General features: G+C 44.2%; 1 long non-coding RNA gene across 1 annotated transcript in view; it reads right to left on the bottom strand.

The window, feature by feature from the left end:
* Positions 1 to 21,789, bottom strand: part of LOC117975034 (uncharacterized) — a 345,337-nt gene that overhangs the window by 56,835 nt on the left and 266,713 nt on the right. Inside the window, exons 6-7 of the long non-coding RNA XR_010113389.1 lie at positions 5,987 to 6,156; positions 4,660 to 4,803 (exon numbers count right to left, since the gene is read on the bottom strand). This is a non-coding gene — a long non-coding RNA (uncharacterized LOC117975034). The remainder of the gene's footprint in view (positions 1 to 4,659; positions 4,804 to 5,986; positions 6,157 to 21,789) is intronic.

Raw genomic sequence — 21,789 nt, 5'->3', positions numbered from 1 at the left:
CAGTCAGTAAGTAAATGAGTCATGCTGAAAATCAGGTGTCTTCACTCAAAATCCAATGTTCTTTCTTCTATCCCACACTTTGCTCCATATAATTTTTGTGTGAGAAAACTGTATTTGTCTAAACTACTGTTTTTTCAAACTGCAGGTTGAAACTCGCTAGTTGGTCATAAAATCAATTTAGTGAGGGCCAAGCAGCATTTGAATAGAATGGGATGGAATGGAACAGAATGCAATAGAATGCAATAGAATAGAATAGAATAGAATAGAACAGAATAGGTGGAGTGTGACACGTCATGACATGTCAGAGTGTAAGTATTGTTTCTTGAAAGTTTTTCTCAGGTCACAATGTAAAATATTTTTTTCTTTCCTTCCTTCCTTCCTTCCTTCCTTCCTTCCTTCCTTCCTTCCTTCCTTCCTTCCTTCCTTCTTTCCCCTCCCTCCTTCCCTCCCTCCTTTCTTTTCTTTCCTTTCTTTTCTTTTCTCTCTCTCTCTTTCTTTCTTTCATGGAGTCTCACTCTATTGCCTAGGCTGGAGTGCAGTGGTGCAATCTCAGTTCACTGCAGCCTCTGCCTCCCAGGTTCAAGCGATTCTCCTCCCTCAGGCTCCCAGGTAGCTGGGACTACAGGCACATGCCACCATGCCTGGCTAAATTTTGTATTATTAGTAGAAACGGGGTTTCACCACATTGGCCAGGCTGGTCTCAAACTCCTGACCTCAGGTGATCCACCCGCCTAGGCCTCCCAAAGTGTTGGGATTACAGGTGTGAGCCATCATGTCTGGCCTAAAATATTTTTCTTATATTGGGTCATAGAAAAAAAAAAAGCCTCTTTTTTAACCACTTTGTCTAAAACTGAAGTTGCCAAAGTGATCTTATCATTGCCCAAATGCCAGGCATATCTCAGTTCTCATCTTCTTTGATCCTTTGGTGGAATTTGATACTTTCCTCTACTTTCATCATCAAAAAACGCTTGCCTTCCCTGGCCTCTGAGCTCTCCCTTTCTCCGGGTAGTTCCATCTCTCCAACAATCCTCATTCTAGCACCTAAACATTGATATTCCCTAGAGTTCTCCAGGACCCACTTTTCTTCTTGCTCTATCCTCTTGGCATAAAAAAACAGCTTCAACCATTGTCTAAAAACCACTGATCCCTAGATCAATGCATCTAATTGTGAGTCCTCTCCCAAACTCCAGACTCATATTTTTAGCTGTCTACTGAACACCTCCTTCTTGATATCCATGAGTCTCTCAGAGTCAACATGTCCACATGAATTTATTATCATCTCTTCAAATGTCCTCTCCTTCTACGTCAGTAGGGGACATCTTCGTTCACCCAGCCACCAAAGCTCATAGCCTGGGAGTCCTCCTAGAGTTCTCTCTGTCTCTCCTGCCTTGACATCCAATTAATGGCCACATCCTGTCAATTCTGCCTCTGCTATACCGCTTGAAATTGTCTGCTCTGCCACTTTCTTAGTTCATAGCCTAATTATCTCTCATTGAACTACTGCCTCCATTATCCCCTCCTCTAGTCAATCTTTCACATTGCTGCCACAATTTCAAAAATGCAAATCTGACCAGGTTGGCTGTCTCTGTAAATCATCACAGAGTTTGTGCCAGTGTGGACTGACAAAGATGCACGCTTCTCAGCATTACCTGCAAGCCCCTTCATTCTTCTCACTCCTGCTTCCTTGCCTCCTCCTCTCCCTTCTCTCTCCTGTCTGCTCAGGTTCTCTTCTGTGCTGCAGTGGACATGCCAGGCTCCTTTGACCCTCCTGATGAATGCACACACTGTTGTCTTCACCTGAATGCTCCTCTCCTTGCTCACTCTCATCCACCTGCCAACATTTTATTTCAGGTGTAACTCTACTGCTGCCTCCTGGAAGGTTCCTCTTCCTCAGACTTATCTCTTGTGTAGATACTCTAGGGTGTACCCATGGCTTTAGGATATTCCCTAAGTACTTTTTGCCTCTCAGATTACGCTCGATTATAATTGATTATTTGCTTTTCAGATTCCACCGCTCTACTGTGAACATCTCAAAAACTAGAATTATGACTCATCCACTTTCCTATGCCCAAGGCACCAGCATATAGTAGGTGTTCAATAATATTTGTAAAATAAATGAAGTCTCAGTTCTGCCATTTACTAGCTATTACTTTGAGCAACTCCCTTAACCTCTTAAGCTTCATTTTCTTCCTCTGTAAGTGGACAGAAACTAATGGTTATCGAGTACTTCTATGCATCAGGCCCTATATTGTATGTCTTTACATATGTTATTTAATTTTCACCACAAACCTCAGAAATAGAAATGATTCCTCATCCTATAGGTAAGAAAAGGGAGAGAAATGAAGCAAATTGTCCATGGTTTGGTAGTCAGAGCCAGAATCTGAACTTAAGTCTGTCTGATTCCACAGCTCTTTCCACTACACCAAGCTGCCAATAAAATGGAGAAGAAGACTATCGACCTCACTGGGATTAAATGTGATAATGTATGTGAAAGCACTTTGTAAACTGTTAAACGCCATCAAAATGTGAGATGATGTTATTGTCATTAAGATCTGCCATGGTCTGCATATCATGGTCAGAATTTTCAGTAACTGATATCGGAAATCATTCAGTTGTAGCTGGCTGCAAGGGCCTATGGGAATCAGACACCTCTCTGGGGCTATTTCCGCAGCATACTTGCTCCCCTGCTTGTAGATGCAAATAAATAGCAATGCAACAGGAGGCCCAGTGGAGCGCAAGGATGCAGCATGCCTAAGGAGAAATGATGATGAGTATGCTTGTCAGTTACAGGTTACAGCACCCTATGAATGTCCTGGTGACACCATTGTGTTTTAGAATCTTCAGGCTGCTTTGTTGTCGCAACATCCCATTTAGAATCTTGGCGTGTGCTGAGGGTCGCGAACTGCACTGCTTTTAGCTGCTGCCACCAGTTTGTGAATCATCCTGTTTACAATCTTTCAGATGCTATCTGGGTGGCGCGCCTGCAGAAAAGCAGTGATATATGGCATTGCCTGCGTCAGGGAGGTGACAGGGAACCGCCATGAGAGGCAAGATTCACAGTCAAAACATATTGCATTTAGCTGGCCATTTAAGTCACCCAAGGCCATCAGGTAGGTCCTGACAGGACAGCTGACCAAGGGCATATGATGGTCATGGGCCACCAGAGTTACTTCTCCTATTGAAGGCATGGATGGTGGAAATGGAGCCTTGCATTTTTACTGACCATGCAAACTGCCTGGGCAGTGGAAGGTTAGCTCCTTAATTTTCTCTTTCATCGTTTGAATGCTACTTAATTCCATGTAACATAATTGGCTTGTTAATGTCTCTTGTTTTTTATTGCTGCAAAGAAACATGCTCTAACCGATCTGGACAAATCATGCACATGTCTGTAATTTAATGTCTGCTGACCCCAGTTGGAGACATTTTTCTTCAAGCATATTTTCCCTGGGTCTAGAAAACCTTTCTTGTGACTTGTGTCCCTCCAACATCCTTTTCCAAACTCAGTTTTCCTCTCAAGTTAATAAACAAACAAAAGCAAGAGAAGACTTTACAATGATTCAATGAAAAAGCTGTGGAGAGAGATTCTCCTGGATATGGAATCAAATTTTGAAAAAGTTTGCTTTATTTCTTAGAAGCTATGAAATGTGATTTCCTCTAATGAGTAACAACTAATTAAAGCCTGTGTGTTAAAGCAAATGCATTCCAATTTTGTCCCTTCAGAGGCAGCCTCCTCTGAACGCTCTCAGCTTTGTCCCAGACATGGTAGCCCGTGTTCAATTTTGGAGTGCAATATGTGGGACTGAATCTGATTTAAACATTGCCAGCTCGCTCTAGAAATTTCCTAATATACTATGAAGTGCTAAGACATTTGCAATACTCTGACTTCTCTACCGCAAGTAGATAATTAGTCGCCCTTGTTCATCAACAATGTGTTTAGATATCAACTTATTTTAAATTTCTTTGGGGGCAGACACACACATTATATATAATGCATATATATACACACATTATATGTACATAGAGACATTATTTATTGTATAATGCATATATATAATGTATACGTACACACACACACACATATATATATAAAATCCACCATCTTCTGGTGGAAAAAGAGGAAAGGGGGTTAATGTGTGTGTATATATATAATATATATAAATTATATATAGATGTATATGTATATGTTAGGTATATACATTATATACATAAAATGTATCTATACATTATATATATTAACACTGATATGTATATAAAATGTATATACATTATATACACATTAATGTTAATGTGTATATATACAATTGTGTGTGTGTGTATATATGTGTGTGTGTGTGTGTATATATATATATATATATATATGTACATGCACACATTAACCCCCTTTCCTCTCTTTTCACCAGAAGATGGTGGATTATGGATCATCTGCAGGCCATGTTATTACCCCCTGCAGACTAGTCAGAGAGAATCAGATCAAGTGATAGAATAGACTTAATCGTCATCATTTTCATCCTAAGTACTTAACATCCTGGCTTGCAGGACCTCTGTATTTACTGTGGAGGGGTGTGTACATGTGTCGCCATTTTAAAGATGGCAAGAGTGAGGCCTGAAACATAAAGTAATTTCCATAGGCTGAGCAGTTTGTAAGGGTGGGAATCGAACCTGATGCTCTTGACTCTCTGTTCCAGCACTCTACACTGGTCCAAGCTGTTTCCAAACACACTGGAGACAGTAAACATTTAGGGTTCTCTGGTCTTCTTGCCTCCATCTTTGATCATTTCTGTTGTTTTGGAGAGCTGAAGGCATCTGTAAGGAACCAAATCTTATAAACTCGGTGCCTAAGTTGTGCCCCTGAGATGCTGTAACTTACAGGTAACAGCGTTGAATTGAAACTAATAGCCCAGCATGGCTCACTGCAGTGTTCTGAACTTACCTACAGATTCGCTGTGGTGTTACTTATGGATATGACAGATTTAGTGTAGCTCAGCTTAATAAAATAGCATTTATGGGAATATCTGTGCAATTAGAGCACACTTCAGCCAACGTGGCATCATACACATTCCCCTCTACTTGGGACACTGTTCTTTGGAGACTGACGTGAGCCCTGGGCAGTTGAAGAGCATTTGGGATACAGGGAAGACACCCTAAAAAGGATTAGGAGAAACTTCCCAGCTTTTAGGAGATAATTCTCCTTCATGCCCTATTCCACTTTTGATGGAATATCTCCATCACAAGTGCCTGTGTTGTATCAGGGTGTTCTAGTTCCTGAGCAGTCTCTGGAGACAAGTAGGTACAGTTGAACTTAGCCAAGCAAACACTCATTTTTCACCTCTGTGATCCTACACATGTTTCTCCACCTCCCTGGGCCTCCCTTTTCTCATCTCTAGAATCTGGGAGTTGGGTTAATAATCTCCAAAAGGCTAGAATTAGAAGTCTATTTCTTTGGGGTTGTTCACTCCACAATCTAGGATGAAAGCAAAGCGTTCAGTCAGCATGACTTGGGGGAATCATCTCTGCATTTCACAGCTCTGAACTCCACCTAACCCCTGTCTGCCTCCCACTCCCACTAGCAGATATTACCTAGAACTGCCTGAAGTCACTGAGTTCCCAGACACAGAATGTAATAGGAGTGGGATTGTGCCCTCCAAGTCTTGTCTTTCTTGAAAATGTCTATGGTAGTTTTCTATTGGGTCTCCATAAAATGGTCATGAGCCTAAAATTACTATTGAGGCAAATAGTTGATGGATTATTTGACTCCACTGAGTAACTTGCCAGATGGTTTTAGAGCTGTGTAGACATAGTCTCGGTCAAAACTGTTGAAAGCATTTGTGTAGGCAAGCCCAGCCTCAGTTAGTGTCACAGTGACCAGCTGGGAAGTGAAAAATGTAACCAAACAATGGACTGCTTTCTTTTCATCAAGCCAAATAACCAGTTTTACTGATTTTCTTTTCCCACTGACTTAATTGTTTTTGCAACTGATGTGACTCACTTCACAGATTGTTTCCAATCATGGGGGCGCAGCCCGAGTTGCAGAGCCTTGTGGTTACTGTTCCTTCCACCCTAGTGAGGTGGGAGTCGAGAAGTCCGGTGACTCACCACAGGCTACCAGCCATGTGATGGCGCTTCATCACATTGTCCTTCTGTGTGCCCAGCACTTTGCTGCGGACATGGAAATAAACAGATGCTATGAGATAGCAACACACACACACACACACACGCACGCACGCACACACACTATATCAAGAAAGTATGGTCAAGACGCCGTAAAACTCAAAGGGCTAGGCATCTTGAAACTTTGTAAATAGCCATTAACCCAGGACAAATTGGGCCCATTAATAAAGAAAAATGCCAATTTCATTGATTTGCCTGTCTTACAGTTCACTTGCTTCTCTTCTCGGTGTGACAAGCTCCACCTCCAATCATCCTGCACTCTCTAACAGAGAGACTAGAAACTAGCACTGGCCTGAATCAGCTCTGTGGAGCCCAAACCGGAATGCATCTGATCCAACTTTGTGGAATGGGGTAGGAGTGTAGTTGGGAGCTTAATTGAGCAGATAAACTAGTCAGTAAGTCACAGAAGCCGTAGCTAAAGGGGTCATCAATGCAAGGAGCACCTGAAATGGTTATAGGGTGTGAGAGTCTGTAAGCGCCAAGACTTAGGAGAGGATGAATATAAGGAACCAAATGCTGAAATGGGTGAGCAAAAGTCCTACAGTGGGTCCTACAGAATGCCCGAGACAGGCAGCTGTTGATGGTGGCTAGTTTCCTACCAGCTCCTGGGCCTCTGGCTGAGGGCAAGCTAGTCCTGAGATATCAGAGTAGAGACATGGCACTGTCATTTTGCAAAATGCTTTCTATCAAATTATTTCTACTAAAGCTAAATATACCCATGCCCTATGATTCTGGCAATTTCACTGTTAACTATATAGAAATACATGTGTATAACCACTAAACAACCCGTTAAAGTGATTAGAACAGCATTATTCATATAACCCCAATCCAGAAACAGCCCAAATGTTTCTCAACACTGGAAGTGATAATTGCGATTTACTTAGAAGTAGGATAATATGCAGCAATGAAAAAGAACAAATGGTTGCTTACAAACATATTATTAAGCAAAAAAGAGGTAGATACAACATAATGTACTGTGTATGTGTCCACTTATATAAAGTTCCAAAACAGTCAAAATGAATCTATGGTGACTGAAGTCAAGTGATCACTTTTGGAGACAAAGGTAGAAGTTAGTGGCTGGAATGGGGTCCAACGGAGTGCTGGGAATTTTCTATTTCTTGATGTGGGTGGGAGTTATGCTGGCGTATTTACTTTTTGTATATACTGTAATCACATACAAATATTAATATTAATAAAAATTTTAGGCAGGTTATAAAAAGGGGGACAGGCAAAATAGACACTGGGGTATAAAAGTCCTCTGTCACCAGGTGCATTTCTCATGGGAATAAGCATGACTGCACTGACCTATTATGTAGATTTCGTCTTGCCTGGTGTCTGAGGGTGTTCAGTCTGTGTCGTCATGTCAGAACTTAGCTGAAAAACTGAAGACTGAGGGGAGAACAATCTGATGTCCATGCCCTTCACCTAGAGAGGAATGCCCAGAAAGGGGTGGTTGTGGCAGGGAAGGTGAAAGTGCAAGTGCGTGCTCGGGAGAGTAGGGAGAGTATAAAGGGGTATGGAAGCAGGGGAAGGCAGGGACCACTGGCTTCTCACATCTGGACTCTGAAACCGCCATCTGATGCAACACTTCTCAGAAGCACCCATGCTAATCACCACCAGCTGACACCCCCAGCCACATCTGCACCACCCCAGCTAATCACTGCCCACAATTGCCTACACCTGTCTTCCCCTCCTGCCCGCCCCTGCCACCTGCCTGCCTGCCACTTTCAGTCCTCACGCTAAATCAATAACAAAGTCCTCTGAGGGCTGCCTAGCTTCTCTGTTGATGCCCCCTCCCCTTAAACCCACTTCCCCTCCTCCCCTCTCCAAGCCTGATCCATCTGCCCAAGCTCAGATCTGCTTCAACAGGACTGGCAGGGTGGCTCTGGTTGCAGACAGCATGGCTCTCCCTGTCCTTAGAAGCTGCCGATGCTGCAGTTTAAGAATCGCCATGTCTGGAGAAAGTCCATTAAAAGACAGTAGCAATGTATATTGTGCAGTGACCCTCTGGGCACCCAATTCCACCTTGTTAATGATCTCTTTGAAATAGCCAAGGCTGTGGAGGGAGATGTGGTTCAGAGGTCCCCAGGACTGTGTTGTTAGGACACAGCTGCATTTGCTATGTTTGGGCAACACTCAGGAATCACTCTCCTGCTAATGGGGGCAGGTCCTCAGAGACCCACTCAGCCAATTAAAATACTCTTCAGGAATGTGCTGAATGTCCAGCCACTGGGCAGATCTGTGAATGTTTATCCTGGCAAGGAGAAAGCTAAAGATATAGCCATCTATTCCATGTGGAGGAACGAATGTTCCAACGGTGAGTCTCATAGCTGTTTCTCTCCTTAGTCAGGACACTTGGGTGAAAGTGACATATTCCAAACACACCCACTGCCTTAACAGAGGTGATACACAATCCCCTGTTATCCAGCTGTGACTCTACCACCACCCTCCCACTCAAGAAAGCAAACTGAAATGCAAGTAAAACAAGAGAGACGTTACAATAAGCACTCTTTCGAATTTTCTCTATTTACAAAATCACCTTCTCAGATGTGATGTTTTATTATTGGTAACAAATTACTTGCAGTGTACCTCAAAACAGATGAGGCAAACCAGTGTGTTTTGAAAAGTAAGCTAAGAACTGTTGCTAGAGAATACGGAAACCATCAGCTAACCACACTATAGGAAATACGTTGGTGGCAGGATATAAGGAAGAACTTCCAGGTAGTAAGACTTGAGCATTTAATAATAGCTCAGCAAACATTTAATGAGTGCCTGCTTGGTGCCAGGCTCTTTCCTAGGCTTGGGGCATGATTGCTTATTGCAAGAGTAACTGGAATCTGAATATCTTTAACAAAAATGTAGAAAATCATTTAAGGCAGAGATTTGACAGAAAATGGCCTGGGTTGAAGACATTCCCAAGATATTTAATTCCCATTTCCTTCCATTCCTCTCCAAGTTCTTAGGGATGATTTCAGGGCTATAGTCAGGTCTGGGCTATAGAGTATGAGAGTCTAAGAAGCAGCTCTATCATGTGGTTCATAGTCTCACCTGCCTGTACCTGGTCACGAGTTCTGTAAATTCATGGGCTTTGGAGAGGGTGTGAGAAAATGGCTCTTAAACGTGATCTCTCTGTGGAGGAAGGATGCCAGTGCCCTGACCACCATGGCCTTACTAATGGGAACAGTGTTGTCAAGGGTCCTAAATTGGAAGTTAAAAGACATAGATTCTAGCCCCACTAGAGCATAATAATTTTAGGAAGACATTAAGGGTCCAAGGCCTCACATATCCGCCCAACAACAAGGGGCTTCAAGCCACGATGTTGAAGTACATTGCTGTTAAAACACAGATGCCTGGAAGCTGGAGAATACCATTACCCTAACTCTCCATGGGGAAATCTGACACTGTACCATTCTATTCCGTCCTCACATGTTATGACAAAGTTCTGTCCATTATTTTTAAACCATGAGCATACCTCCAAGCCCACTACCCTTCTGTGATACAGTCTCTGTCCTTTCCAAACTCCCACTCCCTCACATTTAATCATCCAGTTATTTTCCCATTCCAGAACTCTCCTTAATCTCTCAGATTAAGGAGAGGAGCATGTCCTTTCTGGCCTCATTTGTCTCCCTGAGCCTGTGCCCCTGGCCAGTCATTTCACCTGCCCTCAGCCAATCTGGAAGTTCCCACTCTCCTGACCAATGAGTCCCTTAGTGCCAGAACCCAAACACAGCCCAGGTTCAACCTGCTGCCCTAGCAAACACTGCAGGAGAAAAAAAGTCATGGGCCCACCCACAATCCATAAGGTGAGCTGGGCTACCATCTCTTCGGGAACCATTTCCTTAGCTTTAACTGACCTCCCCATCAGAGTTCTTCCAAACCATCCTCATTTTCCTCAATCTCTCCAATCTGCTGCTATCCCACACCCTTACTGTGTGAGTTGGCTAGGGCTGCTGTAACAAATACTACAGACTGAGTGCCTTAAGCAACAGAAATTTACTTCCTCACAGTTCTAGAGGCTAGAAGTCCAAGATCAAGGTGTTGGCAGAGCTCGTTTCTTCCAAGGGCTCTCTCTTTGTCTAACAGATGGCTGCCTTCTCCTAATGCATGTCTGTGTCCTAATGTCCTCTTCTTATAGGGAGTCCTATTAGATTAAAGCTCACTCACTCATATGCCTATTTTACCTCAATTTCCTTGTTAAAGGCTCTGTCTCCAAATACAGTCACATTCTGAAGTACTGGGGGTTAGGACTTCAACATATAAATTTGGCAGGGGAGGGACGCAATGTAGCCCATACTACGTACCCTTAAATGACAACCTTGTTTTCTGTTTATTGGAAGACAAGAGCCATCTGATTTACCTTCCCCAGTTGCCCTGCTCTTTGCTCCAATGATTCCCAAATTTTCAGATGGCCTCTCTTTTCCCCTCTCAGCTCCAAGTTAGTTTGAGTAATAGCTTTTCTGGAAAGCTTTACTTAGCCCTTGGAGCAGAGTAAAACATTTCTTCCTCTGCAGTGTCATTGTATTTTGCTTCCAAAATAAAGAAAACTAAGCTCTCTGGAAGGCCTACTATGTGCTCATCACTGTGCTGGGCACATTAGCACAATGTTCTTGTGTGATTATTGTAGCAACCCAGGAGAGTGGCGGTTAAAGCTAAGAAAACTGAAGCCCTGGGAATTTACCTTCTCCTGAGTCTCTCAGTCGGTATGTGGGCAGAGGCACTATTCAAAATACCACAAATGTTTCTATCCTAGAATCTAACAATTTTCTAGTGATTCCTTCTACCTCCTTCTCTCCTAGAGGGGAGTGGCCATAACTTGCCCTTTCTTTATGCAAAGTGCCCTGCCACAGAGGAACCTAGCCCATGCCCGTTGAACGGGTGAATGAATGAATCTTCTTTATTAAAACTAAATTTAGGAAAGTCATGTTCTTGATCCCTTCTCCTCTGAGTCCTTCTCCAGACATTTTCCCCACCATCTTGCATCTTTAACATCTTCCTTCCCACTGACTAATTCTCTCCACCTTGGATACATCTTCTCGATTTCTCTTTTACTCTTAATACTTCTCCATGCCTTGATACCTCAAGCTATCAGACTATCACTTTACCTCTCTTTCCCCTCAATATAATTGAGAGAGAAGCCCTTCTCTCTGGAGATGCTACTTCAGATGGTCTATTGTGAGATGTTGGTATTTTTTAAAGCCACCCAAAGAGCCAGGTTTAGGACCTCCAATCCATGCTCTGGGCCTCCACTTCCTTACCTCATTGACACTTGCAACTGGCTTTCACTGTCACCAACAAAATCGCTCTTGCAAGGTTTTCAAAGACTTTCTAAATGCCACATCCTCCTTGGGCCTCTGCAGCATTCATCTCAGATGGTCACTCTCAGGATCCCTTCACTTTTACCACAACCATCTCTCTGCCCTTCTTATTCTCCGTCTACTGCATTAGTTGCTTGTTCTCTTCCCACCTACCAGATGGAAAATTCTCCAAGGTCTGATTTTCTTCCCTTCTCTCTTTTTTCTCCATATTCTCTCCCCTAGACAATTGTATTTACTTCCCTAATTTCAATTACCTTGTCCGCGTAGATGATTTAGAAATAAATATCTCAAACCCCAGCATCTCTCTAGAGTTCTGGACTCAATTACCTTTGTTTTTGGAAGAACTCCACCTGTATGTCTGTCCTGGGTTCTCCCAAAAGCAAAACTTGAGGCAAGAAATGAGTGCAGGTAGTTCATATGGGAGGTGATCCCAGCATGTAACAGTGATTGAGCAGGGAGAATTAGTCAGGAGCAGGAAGCATTGATGTGAGAAACATCATCAGGATCAGTGCTGTGGGCAATGGAGCCTCCATTCCACTGGGACCTCCTGAGAAGTTGACAGATGCTTTCAATTGTTCTTCTGAAGGACTGAAGGTGCAGCATTGATCCCATTCTCCATTAGCTGGGAGTCTCCCAGGGCATTATCTCCCCTACACTCAAGCTATTCTGTGGGCAGTCCAAGAAATCTCCTAGGTTTTGAAGAGGCTCCTAGTGCACAATGCGGAAAGAAGCACAGAAAGCCCTCAAGGTGGGATGCAGGTCAAGAGCTGGGTGAGTCTGAGGCCTTGTGGGACTCTCCACTACAGCTGTGCTGCAGACAGAGGTGGATCAAAGGGAGATTGACACCATCAGCATCCTTTCTCCAAAGTCAGCTCAAGCAAATATTAAAGCACAAAGCTGCAGTGACTTTTGACTCTTCACCCCTCATCTTAGTGTGTAGTTATTAGAACCATGTCCTATTTATTCCAATCAGACTTGCTCTCCAGCATTGTCCCCTCATGGATTTCTCATGATTGCCTCAGCACGAGCTTTTAATTGCCATCTTCTGGACTCGTATCTATTAACTTTTATCTCTACTGTCTATCTTGCCCCCTTCCAAACTACCTTACACATTGATGCAAGATTATTCTTCCCAAAGATGTTTAAGCATCATAAACTGCTAAGAAATCTTCCATGGTTCCCAATGGATGGCCAAAATGTGTCTAACATTCTTAACCTGGCATCTGATACCCTCTTTGTTCTGCCACTGTTTCATCAGGGCAAAAGTGTTATTCTTATTACCCACCTACCTGTGTTTTCTCTCCAGGACTTTTGACTTCTTTAACTACACTACTCTAATTTATTTTTGCATTTACATCTTTATTCTCTCCTTTCCCCCTGCAAATAATTTTCTAGATGGCCCCATGCACTGAAACCATTCTAATCTCACCTGTCCTTTTAGGCCTATGTGTGTACAATATTTATCTCCTCTATGAAACCCAAATACACTTCTACTTCCTTTTTCCTGAACTCCAAATGCTTAATCTCTTCTTATCTTTTCTTCATTTATTATTATTATTAGCAACATGGTTGTGTTTGATTTGCCTTTTTCCTAGGTAGAGTGTGGCTGGGTCCTTGAGGGTAGGAGTGATAGCTGCATCATCTTTGAGTCTTCTGTGGTATCAAGCACAGTGTCATGCACAGTAAATGAAGGGAAAAAAGAAGGCAGGAAAGGAGGAAGAGAAGGAAGAGTAAATCTGATATCACACTGAGAAACAAGCTTCACAGAAGAACAAATGCTAGGAGCCAAGTAAGGGCCAGCATATGCTAACCAACTCACCCCTCCAACAGACTCCTACCTCCTTGAAAAGGACTTTATTGTTGCTCATTATCTCACCTGCCCTTGCTGCTAAGCGCCCGCCTGGAGTCAAGCGCCTTCTGCCTGAGACAGCTGTTTCTGATGTCTGGGTAAAGATTGTGTAGACTTCAGCTGGGGAGAACTGGCAGGAGGAAGGATACCCTTTCTCAGTTACAGATGGCAGAGGTGAAAAATACATAAAGAAAACATGCCAACTGTTTCCAAACCACCCTTAGGTGTGTCAGCACAATGTCCACAACAACTAGGTGAAATGAAAAAAGATATAAGTCAAACATGGTTTTCACTACATAATGTCCAATACTTGGTATCACTAAAGTTGTAGCTACCCCAGACTGTCAGATTGCCTGAATTAGCCAGTATGTTCTTTACTATATATATATATAGAGAGAGAGATGGGTTTTAACCAAATCACCAGTGTCTTCCAGCACCATAGCAGGATCAATTGCTATCCGTAAGTCTTCAGATATCCCAAATGACTGGTTGATTTGGTCAAACATGAGGCTGGACTCACCCATCAGTGACATGACCAACTCACCTGTGACTTTGGCTTGGTGCCGAGTCAGCCTCTGTCACAGACTAGCCACACTTAATTAAATCAGCAGTCAGAAAGATTCCATTGCTTCTCAGTTCCCTGGCCCCACGAATGGCAGAAGGCCAGAAATAGGGCCTGTGGGATTATGCATGAGCGACAGCAAATCACAACCACCTTTTTCCTCCTTGCCTCATGTTCCCATTAGAATAAAGACAGACTTTGATTTTTATTCCCTCAACATGCTTTGCTTAAAAACCAACTGGCCATAGGAAACACTAGAAAGGAGATGGGTATTATCTTCAGGATTTCCTATTTTCCCTCTTATATCACCTTTCTTCATTTTGGATCACCCATTCCAGTCTCCTATCCCTGAAAGCAGTGTCACCTACTCTAATGTTAATTTTACAATCATACCTCTCACTCCTTTCCTGCTCCTCTTTTCCTTCCATCCAAACTACCTACTGTGTATTATCATGCATCCATCCTTTCATTTATCCATTTAGAAGATAGATACTGAGCACCTATTACGTGCTCAGATAATGCCCCATTGTGTTGGAGCTGATATGCACATGGTAATATGCTCCTTTTGAATATAATACCTTAATATAAAAGAGTGACCCAAGGGGTTGGGATTACAGGCACTATGGCAGACCCAGAGATTGAGAGTCACTATATGAGGACAGACGGGACTTTAATGACTTTCTGAAATCAAAAAAGCAGTTGATCTGTCCTCTGCTCCTTCTTTCTTTGGTTAGAAGCCTGCCATTTCTTTCCCTTGCCATTCAAACAGGACTTTGTGTAACATGAAAGGGATGAAGGTTCCCATTCTCAAGGACATTATGATTGATGGAATTCCTTGGCTTACTCACCGTTATAAACTCGAATGAAGGACAGGACCATACAGAAAGTGGATTGGTCTCTTCTTCCCCTTCCAGGAAAAGCAAAAAGTACAGTGCTGCCCAGGCCAGCAGTCTCAGCCATAGCATCTGTTCATGGTGTCCTATCTGTCTTAGAACCCAACAAGTCCACCATGTGATTGATGGTATTCCACTTGATAGGGAACGGAACAAGCAATGATTTGTCATTCACCATAAAGTACTGCTATTTCATCTGCTCCCATTCCCTGGGATGCAGCTCTGGCTGTTTGCTCTATGCATCAATTTATAGTTTATCCTAAGACTAATGATGTTGTGTTTATGAGGCAAGGTGGGGCTTTGTTTTTGTGTTCTACCAGCAGAGGATTACATTACTGATTGATCACACACAGTTGTCTGAGGCAAAAACATTTTGAATTGAAACCTGGATTTGAACTACAATCAACTTCCTCGACAATTGCCTCTTGGTGCTGAATAGATCAAGGAACTGCAGCTTTCTAATAGGGCCTCAAGGAGATTTTGACAATCCCTGTTAGAAGTGAACAGTTTGTTGAGGTGTATGGGAGGCAAATAGATCATCCAAAGGGCTGGCCTGTGGCTTTCAGGAGCCCGAGGACATGCTCTAAGACCCCACTATTCCAAACAGCTGAAACAGGCAGGAGCAGCCGTTTGCTGGTATATGTTGAACAATCAGTTCTCCTAAGGGGGGTGGAGGTGAGAATAAACCTAATTTGTAGCATTACCAATTTCTCTGGTGTAAATATTCCTACCATGGCCAATTTCAAGCTACCAACATGATGTCACTGAACACAAATTTGGGAAGGGAGGCATACCATTGACTCTCATGAGCTGGTACTAGGTAGCTCCAACACACTACTCAACAAGGACTAGCATTTATTTATTATATACTGTCCTGTTCTAGGAAATTTTTTTTCTGATGAGAAAATTAGGGTCCAGAGAAGGTATGCAAGTTACCCAAGATCACACAGCAATAAAGTTGAGTCTTCTCATGCCGTGGCTACACTCTTTTTGTTATCTCTTGTAGTCCAGAGTGTAGAACTAGCAGGTGGTAGGGCCAGCTGATTAACCCCGGGGTCTGATTTCAAGGCCTATGCTCCTTCTGTACACCATGTTGCTGCTACAAAGAATGGTAGGATTCAGGCTGTCCACTTTTGTCTACACTTCTGCCATTTAAGCCTGGTCAGTTCTGCTCTTGCCCAACTTGCTTTGGTGGGGAAATTCAAGTCTGCCTCTGTACTCATCTGCTAATTTCTCTCAGCCCCAGTAACTCTAAGGAAAAGGATATAAGTTTTCATGGTGACTCCTGCCTAGAATCTGGAAAGAGACAAGATGACCCCTAGGAGATCCCAATCATAACAGTCCAAGAAGCCAATTCAACAACCAATTTACCTGGAAATCTAAATGACTTCCCCCTTGGATTTGTTTTCACCCCTTTTAATTTTCTACCCACTGTCTTTGCAAGTTCATTTCCTTCCTGAAATTCTGAAGCAAATGAGGCAGTGCTGGTGGGGGGGTGAGCACGGGGCTGGGGCAGTGACCTGCCCTGTGCTCTGTCTGGCAGACTCTGGTGCAGTGCAAAACAGCAGGGCATTAATGGCTATTAATATCTACAGAGGAAGTGCCGAAAGGCCAACCACATAATTACCATTTATTCATCATATCAACTGGTCTTCAGCTCCTTCCGGCGGCATGTCATATTGTCCTGGAGTGGGGAGTTTGGGGGGAAGCGGGGAATAAAGAGGAGGATCAGCAGCCCCTTCCCCACCACCCTCCCTCCCTTGCTGTGATGGGAATGGGGGTCAGAACGCAGGGCACTGTGGCTCTCTGAGCACAGAGGTAAACAGGAAGCTCTGGGCACGATCTGGGTGGTAGAGAGCAGTGGTCAAGGAGGGCAGCTGCCAACCAAGGGCAGCAATGCCAGGCTGTTCTACTATCTCCTTTCTTAAGAATTGAGCTCCACAGCTGCAGAAGAAGGCTGTGTGGAGCAAGCAGAGAGGGGATGAGACCAGAGACTCTGTCTGCAATTCTCAGCTCCTGAGAAGTGAGTGGATTTTGGACTGCTCATGAGTCCAAGTAATTTCCTGAGGATGCGTAAAAAGGAGGTTATCCAGCCACCCTTTCTGGCACTTGCATTTCGGGTTCCTGGGGCACCCTGCTCCTTAATCCCATCCCCTGAGAATGGAGTACTTTGGTTTCTGGGGACTCCAAATCTGGACAGGGATGGTGGGGAAGAGATTAGTGTTGTGTTTTTTCTTTCCCCCTGGTACCAGCTTGACTGGCAGCCTGGGCAAAGAAGAGCCCATTCTAAATGCTCCCCGGGGTCCAGGATGGAACTCATTACATCAAACCTGCTGGTAGCCAGCAGCTCTGCTTTGTGAGCTGTGAAACAAATGTTTATCCACCACTCAGTGTGGTTCAAAGCTATTTAAGGAGCTCAGGGTGTTGAGCTGCAGGCAAGAGCTATGTGTGCAAGGCCAGCCCTGGCACCGAGTGCAGTGGGCAGATCTGGGGACTGCAGCCTCCAGGCTCTCCGGTTGCAGGACTCAGCTGAGAGCAGAGCAGTCAGAATGAAATGGCCACTTTCTCCTCATTGCATTTTGTCTTTCATCTCCAGCCCCTTCCTGTCCTTTCTCCCATTTCCCTTTCACTTGCCTTCCACGTTTTTATCTTTTCTCTCTCTCTCTCTCCCCCGCTTCGATTTTTTCTTCCTCTCTTTATGCCTTTCTTTCTTTTCTTTAGCCTTTCTTCATTCCCCTTTATTCTTTCATTTTCCACTTCTCTTCCCTCAGATAGGCCTGTGGCTCCCTCATTATACTGTAATATGCATTATTCTCTGTCTCAGTGATGTAATCCACAAAATGCATGGAAGAATAAAATAAAGCTAAAGTCTTTACCCGCACAAAACCACATCTAAGGAAAAGTTGGCACAGTGTGAACCTAATGTGTACTTAGGGAAGGGAGAGAGGTCAGCAACAGAGCATGCCCAGTGTAAGTTCCAGGAGCTTTTCTGGAATGACATAAGGTGCTGATAATTCCCTGTCTATACATGCCATTGCCTCCACGCGGTAGCATCATGTGCAGTGTTTTTGTTTTTTAAAGAGCTGTGAAGATCACCAGTTATAAGTGAGAAAGCTGCGATCCGCGACACTGGTTTCCAGAGTTTGGTGGAGGTGGCTATTGAACTTGTGTATGAGTCGCTTCTGTTTTAAGACAAGAGGTATTTGTGAGGATACCCAGAGAGTGCAGATGAATGAGGGAAAGTGAGGTGGCAGTCACTACCAAGGGCTCGACATCTACATTTTCAGTGATTCCTCATTGAAATGATTCCTCATTCCTTACTTTACAACTATTGTAAAGTAAGTGTTATGTTCTGACTATCTACTACTGCATAACAAACCACCCAAACAGTAGCTTAAAGCAATAACTATCTTTTATTTTGCTCTTAAATCTTGGAGTTGCCTGAGCTTGGCTAGGCAGTTCTGACTTGGGAGGGTCTGTCTCATAGTTGTAGCCAGGGAGTAGTTGGGACTGAATTTATCCTTAAAGCTTCTTCAGTACATGTCTGGAGCTTGGGCTGCAAAGACAAAGACAGCTAGGGCTCTTGGGCATCTCACTTGTCTGATGTCTCTCCAGGGTAGCCAGGGATCTCACGCAGCAGCAGAAGGCTCCCAAAGCAGGTATCCTGAGAGAAACTAGCAGAAGCCAAAGGCCTTTCCTAAGCCACCCTTGGAAATTTCATAGCATTCTGTTCACTGCATCCTAATTCTTGAAGTCTGTCACACAGTTTATCTAGGACTTTCAAGGGGAGGAGACCTAGATTTTGCCTTTTGATGGAGGAGTATCAAAGAGTTTGCAGACAGGTTTTAAAACCACCACATGTTGTTAAGCTGTTTTTTTACCACCCAAGGTTCAGGTAGTTATCCAGCCCTGCTGTGAAGTATTGCAGTGGTTAAACACAGATGTTGTAGCCAGACTGCTGGGCTCAAGTACCATATTCGTCGTGTATGAGCACTGTGATGTTGGGCAAGTCACTTAATACTTTGAGAATCAGTTTTCTTGTCTGTTCAATGGTGATAATATTCCTGACTCACAAGATTGTTGTAAAGATTAAATTAATAGCTATTAAGTACTTAAAATAGAGTCTTACATCTTGTTGGCATTCTACAAGTATTTGCTATTATTATTTTTATTAGATTCCCGTTTTATAGATGAAAAAGCTGAGATGCAGAGAGAGAGAATACTGATTGGCCTCCGTCACATAACTGGGATTCGAAAACAGTCCCAACAGATTCGAAAAATCCTCTCTGAGTTCCTGATAGCAGCACTTCTTCCCTCCTATACAGAACTGCTCCCAACTTTAAAATCCCTCTAAGTCTAGAATTTGGAATTTATAGGCCCCCAGGCCTTGGAAGAAGGTCCCCCAGGAGCTAAACTCTGGACTTACGACCCACCTTCACCCTAACCATTTAAGTCCAGCCACAAAGAACATGGATGGGGAAAGCAAGGTCCCTACTCTGGCCTTTTATGCACATTTTTGACCCTTAGGGGTTAAAAGGGTAGAGATGTAAGAGGAGATGGCCCAAAAATAAAGAAACAGTACCTAATGACATTTGCAGGCAAAGGAAACAATACTGGATCTGACTTCGAAAGGCAGTTTTTTGAGACGTTAAGTTTTGGTTCCTGTCTCTGTAAAGAGAACTGTACTGTGTACCACATGGTTTTTACCAGGACCATGTGAGAGCCTAAGGGTGAAAGCACCTGGTAAACCACTGGGTCCTGGCCACCTGTCAGTCATGAATTGAGCCCAGCAGAGAGCAAGGTGATAGCCTTGGGCAACTGCCATGCTTAAGCTGGGACATGGTCAGAGCAGCCTTGATGTGGGGAGAGGGCTGTCCTTTGGGCTGTCGCAGCCTGGGCTGGTATCCAGTCATGGTTTCAGATTGCCCATGGGCCTCTTTGACAGGCATGCACGCCTGCACGTTCGAAAACACACAGAAGTGAATGCTCGCAGTCTGCACACTGAAACGTGTCTCCGACGTGCATCTACACATGCATAAACACACACACTGTCTTTGTCTGATGTCCACCGCATGCAGAGGCACTTCAGATAAACACCTGTTGCCTCCTAGGCCAAAATGAGGGCATGGATGCCCCCACCCTACCCTCTGAGAGCCCAGCATTGCCTGAGGTCCCTGAGGCCCCTGTGGGAGGACAGACCATCTTCTTTCAGCTTCTCGAAAGCACAGCTTCTTCTCAGCGTCCACTGCCATGCAGCCTCCAGCCCACACAACCACAGGAGCCCAGCTCCTGGGTACCCTGCCATGTACTTATACAGCCTCTTCTTGATCCCTTGTAATCTCCTGGCTTTTCCTCCTCTCTTCCTTTTTCTGCTTCTTCAGCTCCTCTTTTTCATCCTCTGCCACTGACTCTCCATGGAAGCCTCCATAAGGCATTCGAGCCCCTCCCCAAGGCCTGAGGTGGGAGCCCCTCTTTGTCCCCATGGAAGGGGGCAAGGGAGGAAAGTAGGTGGGGAGAGGGTCTCTGGAGTCTGGGGCACAAGCAAACATCTGAGCTGAAGGAGCATCCTTCTTCCCAATTCCAAATCCTGAGATGATAAACTGAAACACCAGAAAGCACAAAGCACAGTAGTTTAAAGGCAGCAACGTGGAGGGGGTGGCCTGACCTGGCTCCCTATCCTCACATAGGAGGACGGCCAGAGTGAGTGGGGCTCCCAGGCACACACCCAGAGTGCTGCCTGTTCTCCACCAGGAGGAAGATTTGTTTCTCCCTAAGTGAGACTCTGGTCCCTCTAGAAGGCACAAAGCTTAGGCTTTGCCATGGGGTGGGAATGTGGGGAGTGGGCTGGATAGAGAGCTTATGATGTCCCTGTCCACAGAGGCATATGCATAGCCCACAGCTGCAAGATCCTGCCTGGGGGAGCCTGAAGCCCACCACCGAGTAACATTTCAGGGTTTTCAAATCAAGTCAATCCTATGGGTTAGCTAGGGCAAGGACCACCATGCCATTTGTTAGATAAGGAAAATGAGACATAGGACTCAGAAGATTCACTACAAAGTCTTGCACCGTGAGGTGGGGGGTGAATGACCATTGACTCATCACCAAACTACTCTCTACACTACTCTTCATGGCAATTCCTTGAGCTCTTCTCCTTTTCATCCTGGGAAGTCTGCTGGTCAAGGGGCTCAGCCCATAGCTCCTAGGGGTAGAAGAGGGGATCACACTTGGTTCTTGGCTCTTCCTGAGGCCATGCCTGCAAGCCATTTTCAAGGCTCTGTTGACTTTAGCATTAATGAAATGAGCTCTTCCATCCAGGGCATATGTGTTAGTTTGTTCTCACACTGCTATAAAGACATACCAAGACTGGGTAATTTATAAAGGAAAGAGGTTTAATTGACTCACCGTTCAGTATGGCTGAGGAGGCCTCAGGAAACTTACAATCATGGCAGAAGGGGAAGGGGAAGCAAGCACTTTTTTTCACCAGGTGACAGGACAGAGAAGAGCAAACGAGGAACTTCCAAACACTTATAAAACCATCAGATCTCATGAGAACTCACTGACTCTCATGAGAACTGTGTAGGGGGAAACTGTCCCCATGATCCAATCACCTCCCTCCCTCAACACTTGGGGATTACAATTCGAGATGAGATTTGGGTGGGGACACAGAACCAAACCATATCAGCATGTGTTTTCTTTCCACCAAGTGCTTTGCATTCACTATCCACTTGGTCCTACCACATTTTTGTGGAATTGGTTCTATTATTATTGCTTTACTTACTATTACTACTATTTCTACAATGCTTCATTAAAAGAAGGCTCAGTGAGTTTTGGGAAACTCCTCAGAGTCCTAAGAGAAGTATGTGGCTGAGTTGGGCATTGAATGATGGCCCAAAGAAGAGGAACCCCTGCACACCCAACCCAACACACACACACACACACACACACACACACACACACACACACGTTGTTGTTCATGTACTTTGGTCACTCCTTGGCTTACAA

Source organism: Pan paniscus, chromosome 9 (assembly GCF_029289425.2).
Source record: "Pan paniscus chromosome 9, NHGRI_mPanPan1-v2.0_pri, whole genome shotgun sequence".
Classification (NCBI taxonomy): Eukaryota; Metazoa; Chordata; class Mammalia; order Primates; family Hominidae; genus Pan; species Pan paniscus.
The sequence above is the reverse complement of the archived record's forward strand: the minus strand, read 5'-3'. Positions and strand labels throughout refer to the sequence as shown.